The sequence below is a fragment of the Nicotiana tabacum genome, chromosome 7, assembly GCF_000715075.1.
Source record: "Nicotiana tabacum cultivar K326 chromosome 7, ASM71507v2, whole genome shotgun sequence".
NCBI classification, from domain to species: Eukaryota; Viridiplantae; Streptophyta; class Magnoliopsida; order Solanales; family Solanaceae; genus Nicotiana; species Nicotiana tabacum.
The window spans coordinates 131,589,596-131,605,606 of NC_134086.1; the positions used below are offsets into that span (position 1 = coordinate 131,589,596).

The following is a 16,011-nucleotide window of genomic DNA, read 5'->3' on the forward strand; positions in this document are numbered from 1 at the left end:
CAAAATGCCAAAATTACAGTTGTGTACCTGATATTGTCAATATAAGAAGAAGAAAGTCAGCAACGTAATACGTAACACAGCAACAGCAACAATAACCAGCAATAACCAGTCAACGAAAATCCCAGTGACAGCTTTGAAAAATTCAAAATAAAATCCAGGAATGCCGAAAATAACGGACAGAAACCAAGGGAAATTTTCAGATTTTTGACAGGCTAGTTAATCTTCAACCCTTAATTTCTACACCTGTATACCAGAATATTTATCAGGTGTGTACTACTTTCTCTTCTAATTTTCAATTTTTTTTTCTTTGTATGTTTTTCTTTTCTTGAGAGTTTCAATTTTTTTTTTCGGAATAAATGTTCAGCTTTTTTTTTTCAATCTTTTTTTTTCTGTCTGTATTTCTTCTCCCCCCTCTTGTGTTCAAGACTTCACATATATATATCCCATCCCATAAATCAATTAAAATCAATCCCTTTCTCTACCAAACCCATTATCTTCCCACTCATCCCCATTACATTAAATAAATATATCACACCACCCCATTATATTTTGTCCCCCATGCCTTATTTAAAATAATACAAGATTCCCCTTTAATTTAAATCTTGTCCCCCCTTTATATTAAATAATCATATCACAACCCACCCCATTTCATTTTGTCCCCCATGCTTCCAAATAAACAATTACAAAAATGTACAATTCCTAAACTACCCCTTCCGACCTTACTGAAATTACCAAACTACCCCTGAACGTATTACAAATTTACCAAACTACCCATCAGGTATAACACATCAATTAATCAAACTTAACCAAAATATAGACAATATGATCAATTTCTAACAATGTTCAAACAACAATATGAACACGGATGAACATCATAACAACAATATCATATGAACATGATTTTAACAACATTTCAACAACAAATCTCATGAACACAAATTGAACAACCAAGAACAACTAAAATTTGATTGAACAATATTTTAGCAACAAACAATCCTATTTTCGGATTCAACACCAACAACAAACAAAGTATGAAGATTTCTAAATTCAATCATATTGAACTTAAAATCAACTCTAACAACATTACAACAAACAATTCTTATAGTAAACTTAAACAAGATTATGAGACAAATAAAAAAAATAATCATAAGTGATAAACAAGAAATCAAACTATACAAAATTCGGATTCAAGATCATCTAAACAAAGTATGAACATGAGTGAATCTATTTTAACACAACAAACATGACGGATTAAACGATTAAATCAATATATTCCTTTAACACAACTAAATTCTTTAAACAAATAACAAGATCGACGAAGAAACAATTATTAACTTAAACTTGAACTTAACAATTACTAACAATTTCTAACAATTCATAAACACATGAAACAAATTGAAGAAATAGTTAATTAAATTTCAATTTGAATCTAACAAACAACAAACTAACAAATATTCACTTAAACAATAATACAAACATGAAATAAACATGAAAACAACTAATTAATCGTTTATTTGAAATCTGAAAAATTAATTTAACAAAACATATGAACAAACTAAAAAAAATTAATTCAAACGATAGACATGAACAAAACAAACATTTGCCGTTTTTAGATTCGAGAAATATCAAAACAAAATACGGATAAAATAAAACTCAAAATCTACCAACCGGATTGAAACGAAGGTGTACGGACTGTTTTGACAGACCTCGATCAAAGCTTGACCAAACGACGACGAACATGAACAAATGAAGCCGCGCCGAAGCAGCAACAGTAGTTGACGCGGCAGAAACGGAGGAAGTAACATCGCTTCACCGTAGAGCTGTTCGACGCACCTGTGCGTGCTCGTCCATGGCGGAGAAGCAGCAGCTCGGAGGAGAAGAAACAGCAGCAAAACGAGCTGAAGAAGCATGGACGCCTCTGGTCGTTTGGACGTGACGACGACGAAGATAACAACGAAGCTATACGCGGCCAGCAGTTCACGTAGCTCGCGACTAGCTATATCGCGTGACAGCAATAGCTCATGCCTGGGCGGTAACCTGGCGACTGGGTTCGTCTGGGATTCTGTCCGGCGATGAGGTCATCCAACAGATGGTCGTTCATGGAACGCAAGGGGGAGGAAGAAGAAGAAAAAAAAAACAGCAGCGATGGAGTTTTCTTGAGGTCGTTTATGGAGTTTGAGGTCGTTCATCAGTTCATGGGAGGTCATCTTGGAGGTGTTTGGTGAGTGTGTGTGTGAGTGTGATGTGGGGATAAAGGGAATGGGAGAGGGGCAGCCATGGTTGGAATGGAGTTTTGAGGAAGAAGAAGGAGAAATGGGGGGGGGGGGCGGATGCTTAGGCGTTTTTAGGGCTTTTTCTTTTTTTTTTTTTTGTTTTATTTTGTTTGTAAAATAATAGGGGTGTTGGGTTATGGACTGGGTCGACCCAGTTCGAAATGGACTGGGTCGTAGGGAAGATTGGGCCATTTTTTGGGCCTGTGGCTTGAAGTTTGAAGAAGAGGCCTAATTCCGACTTTCTTTATATTTTCGCTCTCTTTTCTTCTTTTATTTTTCTAAAACTAAATTATAAAAATACTTAAACTATTATTAAGAACTAAATTAATCGCAAATTAACTCCTAATAATAATTAACGCACAATTAAGTATTAATTAAGCATAAAATTGTATATTTGGTCATTAAATGCTAAAAATGCAAACGATGCCTATTTTTGTAATTTTTAATTTTTTGTAAACAAATTTAATTAGTAACAATTATAGAATTAAATCCTACATGCAAATGTGACATATTTTTGTATTTTTTATTAATTTAGCAAATAAACATGCATAAACAAATACAAATAATTATTCAAAATGTCACAAAATATCACAAAATGGCACACCAAGAAAATTCATTTTATTTTTTGAATTTTTTGGGAGTAATTCTCATATAGGGCAAAAATCACGTGCTTACAGTTAGTGGGTTCTACTGATGTCGGTCTTTACCTGCTGGCTATTGTTGTACTTTCCATCTATTTCATGTTTTTTTATATTGCTATTATTTTATTATGATTCTATTGATAGTACTAATATATCGTCTCTTGTCGTCTTCTTGAGCTGAGGGTCTCCTGGAAACAGCCTCTCTACCCCTCAGGGTAGAGGTAAGGTCTGCGTACATACTACCCTCCCCAGACCCCACTAGTGGGATTACACTAGGCCGTTGTTGTTGTTGCTGTTGTTGTTGTCACACCTCCTTTTTCCGCCCCCGCGAGAGTACAGGAAGGGAGTTTTTTCCAATTAAAGGACAATCGAAACGGGATTTGTTTATTTATTTCAGAGTCGCCACTTGGAAGATTTATGGTGTCCCAAGTCACCGGTTAGCCGTCTAGTAAATTTCACGGTCCTACCTAAAAGTATAATAACACGTACTCTTTTGGCGCATATTTAGTAAGGTTATTTTCTTAAATATGGGTGTGCATTTATGTAACCCAAATCCCGATCTTGACGGAGTCAAAATGCGTCAACAAATCACGTGTACACTGGTTGTGACGTGGTTCGAAATGCGTTTTCACGACGTTGCAATTCTTGTATAAAATAATAATAAGAATAATGATAAAAGCGGTTTAATGCTAAATTTGCATATAAGTTCTTAATTGTTTAAAAACTCAGATAAATAAGCCAAATATAACAGTTGAGCGACCGTGCCAGAATCACGGAATTCGGGAATGCCTAACACCTTCTCCCGGGTTAACAGAATTTCTTATCCGGATTTCTGATTCGCGGACTGTTAAACAGAGTCATTCTTTCCTCGATTCGGGATTCAATCGGTGACTTGGGACACCATAAATCTTCCAAGTGGCGACTCTGAAATAAATAAATAAATCCCATTTCGATTGTCCTTTAATTGGAAAAAACTCCCTTCCTGTACTCTCGCGGGAGCGGAAAAAGGAGGTGTGACAGCTCTGGCGACTCTGCTGGGGACGAACCCAGAATCTCTGGTTCAGGGTTTAAGAATTCGAGCTTAGAATAATTGTTATTATTTGGCTTTATTTATTATTTGATTTTATTACATGTTTTGGCTTAAATGCACACATGCGGGAATAAATTTTATTATTCGGAACCATATTCGCTTACAACAAGCGCAACTCTTGCCCCAGTTTCTAGCTTGGGAATTTTTTATTTTTGTTATACTATGTTACACTATGCACACTATGCATACTATGCACCTTATGCACCCTATGACCGAGCCGTGAAGCGCCTACGTATCCTCTTTGAGGAATCAGGTCAAACGTAGTTCCCAATTCCTCCATTTTCTTCTGACTTCTTTTTGTTTTTTGTTATCATTTTTCTTTTCTTTTCTCTTTTTTTTTCTTTTCTTTTCTTATCTTTTTATGTTTGTGTTTCTACTCTCTTCTACTGATTCCGAAGAAGGGATATGAAGGAAACAAATAAGGCTCAAAGGGTTAACGAAGGATAAAATGTTTAGATATCAGAATAAAATGCCTTCGTCATTCCAATCTTCAAAACATGTCAAGTGCAAACAAACACAATTAAACAAAGATTTATAACCTCTTCTGATGGTGCTGGACTTGACAATTATATTCACACGTTTGCTTTTTCATCTGTCATTTCTAAAGCACCATTGGGCGACACTCTCACTCTCATTATCATGAATGACCCTCATGTCAATTTGGCGAATCTTGCTTTTAACGGTTTTCTTTGTGTTTTACTTGCCCTAGTTCCACATGACTCGAGCTCCGAATAATCTCAAATCGTCCTTATTTCCTTTAAATGTTCTGATTACCTTTCCGAGGTTTTATGATTAACTTAAGATTAGGCCCAAACTGTGTGCGCATGTCATGTTACTAGAATTGGCGCTGAACAAGGGCAAAACAAAAGGGATAAAAAGAATTAAACAAAGAAGATGATTGGAAATAATAAAAGGCCGGATTTTGCATTACCGGTGAAATGGTTTGAATAACAAAACAAACAAAACAAACCAGAATAAAATCCCGAAACGACATGGACAAAACTTAAACAAACTGCTATGACAAAATGGAAAGATAAGAAAGTTTGACACAAAACAACCTCCGTATTACAACCCTAAGAATAATCTGGAGAACAGAAATGACAACAAAACAAGCCACCAAAAGCTTCTCTCCTGCTAACCAAGGAACGGAGAGTCCTCCCAATTCTCGAACCTGGCATCTTGGCCACTGAGCTTTGCATCAATATTGCCAAGACCATTACCAACTTAAATATCATCAACCTCAGTCAACAAGTTCCCAATAGGATTCGAGTGCTCCATGTCACTGTCCTCGATCATAATCAGATTTTCCTGGATCATCCTTTCTATTTCTCTTTTCAAATTACGACAGCTCTCAATGTTGTGCCCTCTGACATTAGAGTGGTATGTGCATCGTGCATCAGGATCAAATCTTCTTGCATGTGGATCTGGAGTATATGCGGGGAGCGGCTCAATCAAGCCAGCATGTCTTAGCCTTTCGAACAGACTTGCATAAGATACTCCGATAGGGGTGAGAGCATTTCCTCGCTTCAGCAACCTCTTGTTCCTAAATGCTTGAATGGCGCCCACCAGTATAATGCGGGAATACATTTCTGTTTTTCATTTCATATCCTAGGTCTCCCACCAGTATAATGCGGGTATACATTTCTGTTTTCATTTCATGTCCTAAGCACCCACCAGTATAATGCGGGAATACATTTCTGTTTTTTATTTCATGTCCTAGGTCGCCCACTAGTATAATGCGGGTATACATTTCAGTTTTTCATTTCTAGGTCGCCCACCAGTATAATGCAGGTATACATTTCTGTTTTCATTTTATGTCCTAGGCGCCCACCAGTATAATGCGGGAATATATTTCTGTTTTTCATTTCATGTCCTAGGTCGCCCACCAGTATAATGCGGGCATACATTTCTGTTTTCATTTCATGTGTCAGGCGCCCACCTGTATAACGAGAGGAATACTTTTCAGTCTTATACTTCAGATCTTGAAATCAGTAACCCACCGGAAGGCAGAAGGTTACAACAGGAATCCCCAGCAGAAAACAATAAAAATCCCCAACACCGGAAAGCAGAAGGTTGCAACAAAAGGTCCCAGCACAAATTCAAGCGCATGAGTCAAAAGGAAGAAAAGACGCATCTTGAAAGAAGTGGCCTATGAACATTAAAAATCCCCCGCATAACAAATTTTGATGAAGAGAGTCGTATCCCCAGAGGAACCACCGAAAAGCTTAATGAAGGAAGCCATATCCCCAGTAGGCCGAACAAAATGATGAAAACTGGTATTCAGAAAAGCAAAAGGCCCGTGTCATTCCCAAATTCATGGAAGAAAAGCACCGGAAGAAACACAAGCCGACAAGAAAGCAAGACAACAAGAACAAGTTGAAGATAGACGAGATCTTATGATCCATAGTCAAGCCTAGCTTCTTGTTTTCTTTTAAGCACGGTGTAACAAGGAGATCGGTAAGCAGTGATAACAGCATGCAACAGCAGTAACATTGCAGTCCCATGGTAGTCCCAGCTACCAAAACTTCCCGAACTACATTGACCTGATTCCTGTTTAGCCCAGGATATGTAGGAAACCTCTGAAGCAAATGTTTGGTCAAATCTTTTCAAAAAAAAAAATGCTTCGCACGGAGTACTCGAACGGGCAAAAATCGCTCGTATCCGCTCACTTTTCTTTGCACGAAAACTCTTTGTGTTTTCGGACAAAGAGGGACAGCTGTGAGCACGTGATTTTCGCCCTATATGAGAATTACTCCAAAAAAAATTCAAAATAAAACAATTTTCCTTTGTGTGCAATTTTTGTATTTTTGTATATTTATTTGTATTTTTGTCTGTGCATGTTTATTTGTTTAAATTATTAAAAAAAATTTATAAAATATGTCACATTTTGCATTTAATATTTATTTAAGTTTGTTCTACAAGAATGAAAAATCATAAAAATAATGTACGTCGCATTTTGGCATTTAACGTTTAATTGTGCGATTTTATTGTTAATTGCTATCTTTATGTGCGATAATTTATATTTGGAGCTAATTATTATTTTTCGATAAGTTAATTTAGTTTATTAACTTAATTTAGAATTTTTAGTTTTATTAATTAGGAAGTAAAAGAAAAGAGAGCAAAAATACAAAGAAAAATCGGATTGGGACACTTCTTCAATTTTAAACCACAAGCCCAGGGATAACACTCCAAATCTCTGTTTATTCATGTTACTGAAAGCAACCTTTTCTGTTGGGGGTATCCCTCTTCTTTCGTGGCATAGCAAGTGAAACTTGGCATTTCCCCCGACCTTTTAGTCTCATATGAATTTCCCAAATCATGCACATTGCTCTTCGCGTTGATCTTTCTTTGATTTAGACCATTTGGATGTTCTAATCGGATCTGGTCTTGCATAATTGGAAAGCTGATGGCAGATTTTGAAGTCATTTTTCACTTGTTCTGACCAAACAGACTCTACTGGGGAATGTTTCTATAAAAGGAGAAAGATATACAAAAAGGGAACAGAATAAAAGAAAAGAAAAAAAAATGACTCTTTAACAAGAGAAACTATAAATAAAAGCCTATCAAATGCAGATACTGACTCTAATAATCATGACATGCACAAACCGCTTTTATCATTATTCTTATTATTATTTTATACAAGAATTGCAACGTCGTGAAAACGTATCTCGAACCACGTCACAACCAGTGTACACGTGATTTGTTGATGCATTTTGACTCCGTCAAGATCAGGATTTGGGTTACATAAATGCACACCCATATTTAAGAAAATAACCTTACTAAATATGCGCCAAAAGACTACGTGTTATTATACTTTTAGGTAGAAAAGCAACATTTTGCACATTTAAGCCAAAACATGTAATAAAATCAAATAATAAATAAAGCCAAATAATAACAATTATTCTAAGCTCGAATTCTTGAACCCTGAACAAGAGATTCTGGGTTCGTCCCCAGCAGAGTCGCCAGAGCTGTCACACCTCCTTTTTCCGCCCCCGCGAGAGTACAGGAAGGGAGTTTTTCCAATTAAAGGACAATCGAAATGGGATTTGTTTATTTATTTCAGAGTCGCCACTTGGAAGATTTATGGTGTCCCAAGTCACCGATTGAATCCCGAATCGAGGAAAGAATGACTCTGTTTAACAGTCCGCGAATCAGAAATCCGGATAAGAAATTCTGTTAACCCGGGAGAAGGTGTTAGGCATTCCCGAATTCCGTGATTCTGGCACGGTCGCTCAACTGTTATATTTGGCTTATTTATCTGAGTTTTTAAACAATTAAGAACTTATATGCAAATTTAGCATTAAACCGCTTTTATCATTATTCTTATTATTATTTTATACAAGAATTGCAACGTCGTGAAAACGCATTTCGAACCACGTCACAACCAGTGTACACGTGATTTGTTGACGCATTTTGACTCCGTCAAGATCGGGATTTGGGTTACATAAATGCACACCCATATTTAAGAAAATAACCTTACTAAATATGCGCCAAAAGAGTACGTGTTATTATACTTTTAGGTAGGACCGTGAAATTTACTAGACAGCTCATCCCGGAATCTAAGTATTTTTTTAAAAGAAAAATAAATAATACTTGAGGGCACTTCAATTTTTGTATTTTTTTATTTTATTTTATTTTTGCGACAAGCCTCTTTTATTTTATAAGTATCCTAAAATGACTACATTTTTTATTAAATTTGTCTATAAATACAAAAATTAATTTTTTACATACTTAAATTTACATATTAAATACTAGTTTAAGACAAATATTTAACGAAATGAAATATTATTAAAATTATAATTATAAATACAATATGGAATTGTCAAATAATATTTTAAAAGAAACTAATTATCCCATAACCAGATTAAAATCATATTGTTAGATGACTTGAGCTATTGAAATTAATTATTTACAACTACGGAGAATTAGAAACAATCTTGATTACTAATGCGTATTTCTAAAATTTAATTAATTTAACCTTAACTAACTTTGTTTTAATTCAAATCATGTCCTAATACTTGATTCGCAAAATTAATTTAAATTCATGTTTTAACTAAATTTAGCTACATGATTTCGATTAACTTAATGTTGGCGATACTAAAACCCTTATAAATAGTGAACTTAATCAATTTTGCCAAACTGATTTAATAAAGTCATTTTTACGTTGTTTTCTTCTCATTCTAATTATTAGACAGTTTAATCAGTAATGAACCTGCTTAAATATATACTACCTAATAATCAGGTTAAAGCAAAGTATTATTTAGTACATCGCTACAATATGTCTAGTTATGCAAAACGACGGCGATTTACAGAATAATAATACATAAAATAACCTAAATACAATTAATAAAAAAGAAAAAGCTAAATTAGAAATTTAACATTCCATTCTTCATTTCAGCTTACAAAATGCCAAAATTACAGTTGTGTACCTGGTATTGCCAATATAAAAGAAGAAAGTCAGCAACGTAGTACGTAACACAGCAACATCAATATTAACCACCAATCAGTCCACAGAAATCCCAGTGATAGATTTGAAAATCAAGATAAAAATTCAGAAACACCGACAACAAACAACGGACAGAAGCCAAGGGAATCTTTTCCGATTTGAAAGACTAATTAATGTTTAACCTTTAACTTCTGAACCCGTATATCAGAATATTTATCAGGTGTATACTACTCTTTCTTTTAATTTCCAGCTCTTTTTTTTATTTTGTATTTTTTCTTTTTTGAAAGTCTTAATATTTTTCGGAATTTTTCTTACTCTTCAATATTCAGCTCTTTCCTCTGTTTTTTCTCTCTTCCTCTATCTTTTCAAATCTGTCCAAGTCCCCCTATTTATTACCATCTTTCAGCATTTTTAAAAAATTAAAACTCACTATTTTCCACTCATCCCCCTTTTAATCTCACTATCTAATGTTTTGCCCCCCACTACATTAAACAAATATCCCATTATATCTTGTCCCTCATGCTTATATTAAACAATTGCATTATTCCCCACCATTATATCTTGTCCCCCCATTATTGATTATTTTAATATTATCTTAATCTTAATGGACAGAACACTCAAAATAAATAATTATTCAAAATTTTAATTCCAAAACTACCCCTCTGACCTTACTGAAATTACCATTTTAACCCTGAAAATACTGCAATTTTAACAACAAACAAACCTACTTTCAGATTCAACAACAACAACAACAACAAACAAGTATATTCAGATTTTTAAATTCAATAATCATTTGAACTTAAAATTAAATCTAACAACATTACAACCATCAATTTCTATATTAAACTAAACAATATCATGAAACAAACTGAAGAAATAATCAAAAATGATAAACAACAAACAAGAAAATCAAACTTATACTAATTTCGGATTCAAGAACAATCAAACAAAGTATGGACATAAATGAAAAGATTCAACAAAAATAACAAGCAAGTTTTATTCAAATTCGAATTAAACTCGAATTAAGCTTAAACAAAACAAATAAACATATTCAAATCACTAAACTTCAATAATCGATGGAACCTCATACTAAATCTAACAATTTTATAACAAAGATGAATGATTCAAACTAAAATAAACACTCAACATTATGAACACGCTTGAAAAACTCGAAAAGTAACAAACTTCAAACAAAAATGAACAAAAATTTTCTCTAATACAAACAAAGAACCTGGGTTCGAATGGTAACCTCGACGCGCTGTAACTTGACGAACTCGACTGTGTATGAGCTGTTTTGACGACCCCAACCAAAACTCGAACAAATGATGACGCCACTGTGGATATAGCAACAGCGACGCTACTGGACGAAGGCAGCCCTAGACGTTTGGACGTGACGCCGAAAAACAAAAGTGAAGTAGCGGGCAGCAGCAACGAGTTGGAAGTGGCTGCGTCGCGGATGGAGCATCAGCCATGGCTGGAAATGGCTGCGTCGCGGATGGAGCAGCAGCCATAGCTATGGAGCTCGATGGGCTGGTTTATGGCGGATGGGAGAGGGCAGTAGCTGTGGTGGTTTGGGCATGACAACGATGGTCGTTTGGAGCTGGGTGTTCATGGTGCGACGAAGAAGATGAAGCAGCAGCGATGGGGCTGGTCGTTTATGGTGCGACGAAGAAAGGAGGTCGTGGGTATTGAGGGCTGGAACTTTGACATGGCTATGTCGCTTGTGTGAAGAAGAAACAGTAGCCATAGTTGTGTGTGTGCGTGTGTGGTCGCGAGGGGGGGTGGTCGTGAAGGTGATGGCAACCGGGCAGCCATGGATGGCTTGTTTGGAGCTTGAAGAAGAAGAAAGAAAAAGAGGGGGGTGGCGGATGGGGTAGTGTTTTAGGTTTAGGTTTTTTTTTTTGTTTTGTGTAAGATAGGGGGGTATTGGGTATTTGGGTTATGGACTGGGTCGACCCGGTTTGAAATGGACCGGGTCATAGGGGAAGGTTGGGGCATTTTTGGGCTTGTGGTTTAAAATTGAAGAAGTGGCCCAATCCGATTTTTCTTTGTATTTTTGCTCTATTTTCTTTTACTTCCTAATTAATAAAACTAAAAATTCTAAATTAAGTTAATAAACTAAATTAACTTATCGAAAAATAATAATTAGCTCCAAATATAAATTATCGCACATAAAGATAGCAATTAACAATAAAATCGCACAATTAAACGTTAAATGCCAAAATGCGACGTACATTATTTTTATGATTTTTCATTCTTGTAGAACAAACTTAAATAAATATTAAATGCAAAATGTGACATATTTTATAAATTATTTTTAATAATTTAAACAAATAAACATGCACAGACAAAAATACAAATAAATATACAAAAATACCACAAAAATACAAAAATTACACACAAAGGAAAATTGTTTTATTTTGAATTTTTTTTTGGAGTAATTCTCATATAGGGCGAAAATCACGTGCTCACAGTTGTATATACTCTTTCTATCCCAATTTATATGACACTAGGGGTGTACATAGGCCGGGTTGGTTCGGATTTGACAATTACCAAACCAAACTAATTGTGTCGGGTTATTAAATCTAAAGACCAAACCAAACCAATAAAAATTCGGGTTTTTCATTCTCGATTTTTCTCGGGTTTTCAGGTTATTTGAGTTTTTTCCGGTAAAATCTTCGTAGAACAAAACATATAACATTTGCTCAAAATATTTCTTTAATCCGAGTAAGATACAACTATATAAAGTATTTTCCAAGAAGATAATACAAAATATGAGATGTGTCATGGCATTATCCTAAAATATTCAACAATAAAGACAATAAAATTATGTAATATAAATATTGCTAATTAAAAAGCCATAATAAAAATAAACATAATCTAAAAGTACTAAGTCATGCTAAAATAAATAGACTAATAAGGGAGCATTAATTACATGACTAAATGCTAAAGAAAAATAAAAATAGTTTATGCATTTTTATCTAAATTGTTGCAAAATAAAAAATAAATATTTAATACTTTCCCTTTCGTAGTATTGAATTGAATGTCTTTTGTTAGCATTAGTATAAATTTGATTTTGGTTTGGGAGCATTATTTAGTTTACTAATATTAATGGCTATAAAACTTATTGCAACATTCAAAAGTTCTCAGTCTAACCTTGAAATAATACCTTAAAAGATAAAATTATGAAAGTTTGAGAAATGTTTATAAATTACATCACAATAAGTATATTTATATATTAATATATTTAAAATTTCTATATATGTAATGTCGGGTTGGTTTGGTTTCGGTTTGACTTTCTTTAGTTAAAACTAAACCAAACTAAACCAATTATGGTCGTGTTTTTTTTTCCAATACCAAACCAAATCAAACCAAATTATAGTCGAGTTTTTCTTCTCGGTTTGACTCGAATTATCGGGTTAGTGCGGTTTGTCGGTTTTCTTTGTACACCCCTATGTGACACTCTTTTCTTTTTAGTCAATCTAAAAAAGAATGATACCTTTCTATATTTAGTAGTAATTCAACTCTAATATTCGCTTCTTACCTTTAATAAGATGATTTCTAACCTCACAAATTTCTAGTAGATCGCAAGTTTCAAAAATCTTCATTTATTTCTTAAATTCTATATTCGATCAAACACCTACACATAAATTGGGATAGAAGGAGTACTAAATTGAAATTATGAAGCTTCTTGATTTGCAATCCGTAGATACTCTTGATCTTTCATGGGTTTGGAAATTTGCATCCCTCTGAATCATGATTGGTCGATATTAAGGGTGTAAAATGGGCGGGTCGGGCTGATTTTGAATAGGTTAAAATGGGCTGAGTTTATAAAATGGGCCGGTCAATGAGCCGTCCCAAAATTACTTGGACTGAAATGGACTGGATTAAGATGAACTATTATTTGGGTCATAGCCCAACCTGCCCAATTCTTACCAAATTTTAATTAATGTGTATTATTTTATTATGATTTATTTAATTATCAAATAAGACTTTTTTTCCTTTTATTATGGTCATTATAAAATATCAACAAAAAAAAATATTTAAAGATATTTTAGTAAAGTTACTCATAGATCAATTTGGGCTAAAAATCAGGCCAATTTTAGATGAGCTGAGTCAAAATAGGTTGAGTTCAACGAATGCGCCTGTCAATGATCGGCCAATCAAGGGCGGATTGGACAGTTAAATAGTTTTGAGCTCATATTGTCCACCAGTCGATATTACGTAAAACTATATATTCAATAATTATGTTACACATCATGTTGTGAATCAATACATAATCGTTCATGAGAATTAATTAATTAATATCACCTCATTATGTATATCAAAACAATATTTTCTCTGATTTTTTGTTCTTCCAACCCTTCTTGCAATTCCATGCTTCCAGTGCTTGTTTTTTTTTAAAATTTCCAGGCTAAATTTCTCTCTGTTTTCTTTCTCTCTTTGTGTATATTTTGGTATATCTTCAATTTATCATTATAGGTTGGAGGAAGGTAGTGTCTAGCTAAGGCATACAAAGATTACATTAGTTCTGGTAGCAATTAATTAGGTGTTCATGAAAGAAACTCAAATTACACTGGCTATAATTGGCTGTAAATATATCCCTATGAACTCCTCTCTTAATCTTCCTTACAACTTAACCAAAAAAAGTTTTAAAAATGGCTATATTATCAACATCAGCTTCCTATTTTCTTATAGTCATAATTTTGATGTCAAGCAAACAGCTGATTTGCATCTCCCTTCCTCATAATCTTCTTTGTCCAACAGGGATTTCAAAGTATGCAATCCCAGTGTTCAGAGAAGACATCGATTTGATGCAATTCTCAGAGAATTTAGAGTTCTTAGAAGCAGAATATTACTTATGGGCTACACATGGTTATGGTCTTGATGTAGTAGCACCTGAACTTGTCATGGGTGGGCCTCCCCCCATTGGTGTACGCAAAGCAAATCTTGATCCTTTTGCTAAGAACATCATCTCTGAGTTTGCCATGCAAGAAGTTTGGCCATCTCAGGTTCATTCTTTCCTATGTTTAACTCATAAACATCGATAGTGTAAAAGAATTTTTATTATTATTAGATCACTTAAAAGATATTTATGATAACCATTCGTAAAAGAAAGTGATTTGAAAAATTTAGCAGATTACCTGCTACAATATATTACTCCCTCCGTTCATTTTTACTTGTTCACAATGGATTTTGCACGTCCCTTAAAAATTATAGATGATGTGTACATTTTACCATAGTACCTATAATAATGATAGTATTTTGAGAAGTCTTGGGAAATAATTTATGAAATGAGTAATTAATGATAAGGGTAAAATAAGAAAAAATATGGTCTTCTCTTAATTTGCTAAAATTCACAAGTAAAAGCGAAAATATATTTTTAATATAGTGGACAAGCAAGAATGAATGGAGGGACAAGAATACATTGAGATATATCGTATAACATTAACTTCTTTATACTATCATATAAGTTAAACTGTCCCAAGAACTCCTTTTCTCCCTCTTTTAAGACTTTGAGGTGTAATAATTCTTTTTTTTTTCTTCCGTTTGGTTGGTTTTGTAGGGCACTTAAATCGAAAGTAGGTCCTGGTTTTCCAAGACCATTGATGGATCTAAGTGCTAAACACTTTGCTAAGCTATTTGATGAAGCGTTTGGTTACAAATTGGAACCTCCATTTGATCCTTATAGAGATAGTCTCAATTTCATGTTGTCTTGCTATGCACTTCCATATGCTGCATTGGTTGGCTATGTTGGTACAAATTCCCATATAAAAGGCTATGAAACAAAGAGAGTAAGTCATATATATAAAGCTAAAGATTTTAATGGCCATATTTTAAATTGTGTTATTATGAATGCAGCTTTTGGCAGGACTACTAGGGGTTGAATCAGGGCAAGATGCAATAATCAGAATGTATCTTTACGAGAGAGCTGGCAAAGTAGTATACCCATACAAACACACTGTGGCTGAGTTCACAATCCACATATCCATTTTAAGAAACCGATTAGCAATGTGTGGAACTAAAGATGAAGGCTTGTTTGTGCCATGGCAACTTGGTGCGGAGAATCGGACAAGAACTAACATATTATCGGCCGATTGCGACTCGCTGGCTCAGTGGAGGAGTCCGGCAGAGATTCTTAGGATTGTTTATAACACTGGGAATGAGCATATTTGTGGTGGATTCTTTCCTCATGGTGCTAATGGCAACATTGCTAGAAATTTGTTAAAACTATAGTAATGACTACGTTCAGGAAAATTAATTTACATGCATTTGCTATTTGTAATATCAAAAAAACGAGTTCATGTCAGATTTTCTTACTGTCAGTATATAAAGTTGGGTTCCAGCAGTCAAAATACGTTACGTTGGTGTAAAGAAATGGACTTTAACATCAGTATATAATAAAAACTAACTCCGCTGTCCTACCAAGCCTAAAGTTGGAATTGAAACTAATATCTGCTGATCATCAACTTGTTCAGGAATTCAGCTTGCTCAGGAATGTATTCCTACAGTTCATCATATAAAATTTGTTGGTTGCAATAAAATGGGTCTTGGTCCAAT

General features: G+C 34.3%; 1 pseudogene; it reads left to right on the forward strand.

Moving 5' to 3' along the window:
* Positions 1–14,091: 14,091 nt before the first annotated feature.
* LOC107777646 (ferritin-like catalase Nec2) lies at positions 14,092–15,711 on the forward strand (annotated as a pseudogene).
* Positions 15,712–16,011: the final 300 nt, after the last annotated feature.